Below are 4,889 nucleotides of genomic sequence, written 5' to 3'. Positions count from 1 at the left end.
TGCGATGCAGTACTTTAGACCACTTCGCCACTCGATGTCTCAAGTTTTGAGGGAGTGTTTAATTGGCATGGTGCCTGCAGGAATGTACACCAGAGCTGTTGCCAGGGAAATTAATGTTAATTTCTCTACCATAAGTCACCTCAAACATTGTTTCAGAGAATTTGGCAGTACATCCAACCGGCATTACAATCGCAGACTACGTGTAACCAAGAAACCCTGGGACCTCCACATCTGGCTTTTTCACCTGCGGGATCGTCTGAGACCAGGCACCCAGACAGCTGCTGAAACTGTTGGTTTTCACAACCAAATAATTTCTGCAGAAACTGTCAGAAACCGTGTATGGGAAGCTCGACTGCACGCTCGTTGTCCTCACCAGGGTCTTGACCTGACTGCAGTTCCGTGTCGTAACCGACTTCAGTGGGCAAATGCTCACCTTCGATGGCAACTGGCATGTGGAGAAGTGTGCTCTTCACAGATGAATCCCGGTTTCAACTGTACCGGGCAGATGATGTCGTGTGGGCGAGCGGTTTGCTGATGTCAACGTTGTGAACAGAGTGCCCCATGATTGTGGTGGGGTTATGGTATGGACAGGCATAAGCTACAGATAATGAACACGATTGCATTTATCGATGGCAATTTGAATTCACAGAGATACCGTGAATAGATACTGAGGCCCATTGTCGTGCCATTCATCCGCCGCCGTCACCTCATGTTTCAGCATGATAATGCATGGACCCATGTCGCTAGGATCTGTACACAATTCCAGGAAGCTGAAATGTCCCAGTTTGTCCATGGGCTGCATACTCACCAGACATATCATCACTTGAGCATGTGTGGGATGCTCTGGATCGATTTGTACGAAAGCGTGTTCCAGTTCCCAACAATATCCACCAGCTTCACACAGCCATTGAAGAGGAGTGAGACAACATTCCACAGGCCACAATCAACAGCCTGACCAATTCTATGCAAAGGAGATGTGTCACTCTGCATGAGGCAAGTGGTGGTCACACCAGATACTGACTGGTTTTCTAAACACATACACTGCATCGTTGTATCTGTTCCATTATAGCAAATGTGAGAGCTCGGGCAGCACCATTGAGGCTATCTCCATTTTGAACTTCTATGAGTTCGCCAACAAACTGAATGGGTACATACTGCCACCTGGAGTTTCTTATTTTACCACTTCTATGAGTTGTATAACAAACTGAACAGGTGCATACTGCCACCTGACGTTTCTTATTTTACTATGAGTTGGAAAACAAATTGAATGGGTGCATCCTGCCACCTGGAGTTTCTTATTTGACTATGAGTTGGAAAACAAACTGAATGGGTGCATCCTGCCACCTTGAGTTTCTTATTTGACTATGAGTTGGAAAACAAACTGAATGGGTGCATCCTGCCACCTTGAGTTTCTTATTGTACTCTGAGTTGGAAAACAAACTGAATGGGTGCATACTGCAAACTGAAGTTTCTTCTTTTACTACTTCTATTTGTTGGAAAACAAACTGAACAGATGCATAGTGCCACCTGGAGTGTGCTGATTGAATGGGTATAAAGCCAAGGTTGGCTGTTTACAGCCAGCTGCAGTTCTGGAATGTTTTCTCACGAGTATAATTCATTGGCTGATCCCTCCTGGTGACCTGGATGGAATTATATGATCCTTCCTTAACAACTAGACGGGTGGGTTGTTTAGCAACAAAACCGACCCGTGCAAGAAAACCAATGCGTGCACAACTGTGTGGCAAAACAGATGGGGTTGGCTTAGATTGTTGACAACATGTAAACTATATTTTGTCTCCACATATTTATTGAAAACCGAAACACATTTTCACAATGAGCACTTGTTGTCTCTCAAATACATTGCTACAGTTCTTTATTAGCTAGCTAACAATATTTTTGCCATATTAGCATAGACTTCACATGAGTCAAAACACCACAAACCAGACATGGTAGCAATGACAATGAGTTGAAACGAGCCACCATAGATTCCTCACATGGCAGATTGTATCATTTTTGTGACGTTATCAACCAACCCGTCGATAGGAAGTTCCACCCAGTACTTCAAAATGGTGAAAGTCCTCAATGGTGCAGCCCATGCTAAAATATGCTTTTTGGGCATTATAATTCTCCATCTAAAGCTATGGGTAAACAACAGACTGCTGCAACCTGACTGAGCTCCATACGCAACCTCAGGAAGTAGAAATAGCCACTAGCATTGTGTTATATTAAGACATATTTTCTACGTTTTTATTTTTGTTGCATTGGGACATCAGAGGGTGAATGTTGTAAGGAATAATAGCGCCCTCTGACAGACCTTGAGGCTGGCCAACAATTTGCTCCCGGCCTCCCACCAGGCTTCTTCTACAGTAGGCTGCAAATTCAACGCAAAAGTAAACATCCACAAAAAATCCTTAATTCCATTTAAAAAAAAATGTATTCATTTTTCTATTATCGGTGTTCAGTAAAGTCTCGGTGAAACATAAGATATTACAGTTTTTAATGTATCGTTGGTAGGATAGTCTTAATCGCAGATTGTTTAGTTTGTTTTCCAATGATAGCACATTGGCCAATAATTCAGAGGGTAGTGGTGGTTTACCTACTCATCTGCGAATTTATACAAGGCACACTGCCCTTTTTCTACTCTTTTCTTCACACTGACAAGGATTTGGGCTTTTTCTTGACAAAGCATTATATCCTTTGCATCGGACATATTAAAGAAAAATCTTTGTCCAGTTCGAGGTGAGTTATTGCTATTTTGATGTCCAGAAGCCCTTTTCGGTCATAAGAGACGGGAGAAGCAACAGTATGTACAAAATGAGTTACAAACAATGCGAAAAAACAAAATAACACAGTTGGTTAGGAGTCCGTAAAATGGCAGCCCTCCCTTCCGGCGCCATTATTATTGTTATTTTATTTTACTTACAGTAGTGAGTGCATACATTTCCATACTTTTTTATAGACATTAGCGCCTACCTTTTTATTTTCTTGTCCCATGTATGTCAGTGTTGGAGTTTTCAATATGCATGACAGACCTATGTGAGATACGCGTCAAATACATCTTCCTTCCATCCCTTGATGGATGCTTTCTGAATGGAATTGAATAGACACCTGTTAGAAGGTCTACTGTTATAACGCCTGGTGATGAACGCATCAAATTCTCGCTGAAACATTGAAATTGAAATTAGGCCTAATGATTGCACTCACAACCACCTAATGCAAATTAAATGAACAAACTCATTGTATGTGGGTATGGTACCATGACGTAATATACTGTAACACTAAAATATAAACACATTAAAACAGTATTCAATGATTAACTTACATTAAGATAGGAACACGGTGTACTACAGGTATATCATAGTACTGTAATATTGACATGGAGTATTCAAATTAAAAAACAATATATGAACAGTAGCCTATAGTATACATGTACATATAATGTAATATTTTACAACCTTGTATAGCAGCATAAAAAATTCACATCACACATATACACACAGACACAGAATGCAACTTCACTACATTTACAAATACACACACAAAAAACAATTAAAGCTATACTTGTTTGAGGGACCACTCACATTCACAGGTGAAATAGTCAGATCAATGTGTGATAGAGATAGAGGCTAATACTCTCACAATAACACTGAACATACAGTAGCCAACAGCTCCATTTTGATAACAGTTTGCAGTGACAGATTCTGTGAAAATTCATTTCCAGAGTAGATAGTTACTGGATGTCTGCCAGAGGCTGAGGGAGGTGAGGGAATATAACTCACTCTGATAGAATTCACAGAACCCACTCGGACACACACACGCACATACAAACACACACACACACATAATCAGTCATACTGATTGTGTGTGTATCAAACAGATTACATCACTGCAGGAAGAGAGAAGGGGAGAACAGATGACAAGGAGAGTTAAAATTGATAGAAAGGAGAGGGAGAGGGTCAGGGGAAACTGGAAAGCCTTGTAGCTGCATACACTTTCACCTTTACAATACACAGAAATAAAACATATTTACACATACATGTATTTACCTTCAACGGCTTCATGTTGATCTTTCCGTGTTCCTAAAAAGGCCAACGTCCCCATCCTCTCACAGGTCTATAAGACCCATATCACATTCAGCCTGTCAGATTTACACTCAGAAAACTATTTACACTGAGACACTTATAGGCATAGTACAGTAAAATACCCTCAGATGTACAGATCTGGGTTGTTCCACGAAAAGAGAGCCTTTTGCTTCCCTTTGATATTAAAGTAGAAATTGTGCACCAATATTGCATTTTGAAAGTCTGTTACATTAAATGAAGTGCCCTTTAATATAGACCACATGGAGAATTCCATGTCAATATATTCAATATATCAGATTTATATATGAATGAAGACTTGATGAAGTCAGCCTTTTTACATGTTTTTTTTCATGAACCCTCTGTGACTTCTAGGATGATTTTAACCCCCTTAACCACATTTCTCCATGTTTTCACCATCATTGTAAAGCCCTAGTTATTTTTGTTGCTTTGTAAAGTCATTTCTGAAGATTATTATTCATTTCATGTCATTTGTGATTCATTTACCTCTATCCCTCATTTTAAGGTCAAACCTGTTATGTGAATTGAACTCTAATTTTAATATGGTGAAACTATTCCTACATAAATATTTTAATCAAAAGAAACATTGAAGATCTACTAGTCAAATCATGATTTCTTTATTTTTTATTTTACCTTTATTTAACTAGGCAAGTCAGTTAAGAACAAATTCTTATTTTCAATGACGGCCTAGGAACAGTGGGTTAACCGCCTGTTCAGGGGCAGAACGACAGATTTGTACCTTGTCAGCTCGGGGGTTTGAACTTGCAACCTTCCGGTTACTAGTCCAAC

The sequence above is a fragment of the Oncorhynchus tshawytscha genome, linkage group LG06 (genome assembly GCF_018296145.1).
Source record: "Oncorhynchus tshawytscha isolate Ot180627B linkage group LG06, Otsh_v2.0, whole genome shotgun sequence".
Lineage (NCBI taxonomy): Eukaryota > Metazoa > Chordata > Actinopteri > Salmoniformes > Salmonidae > Oncorhynchus > Oncorhynchus tshawytscha.
This window is presented reverse-complemented; position numbering follows the sequence as displayed.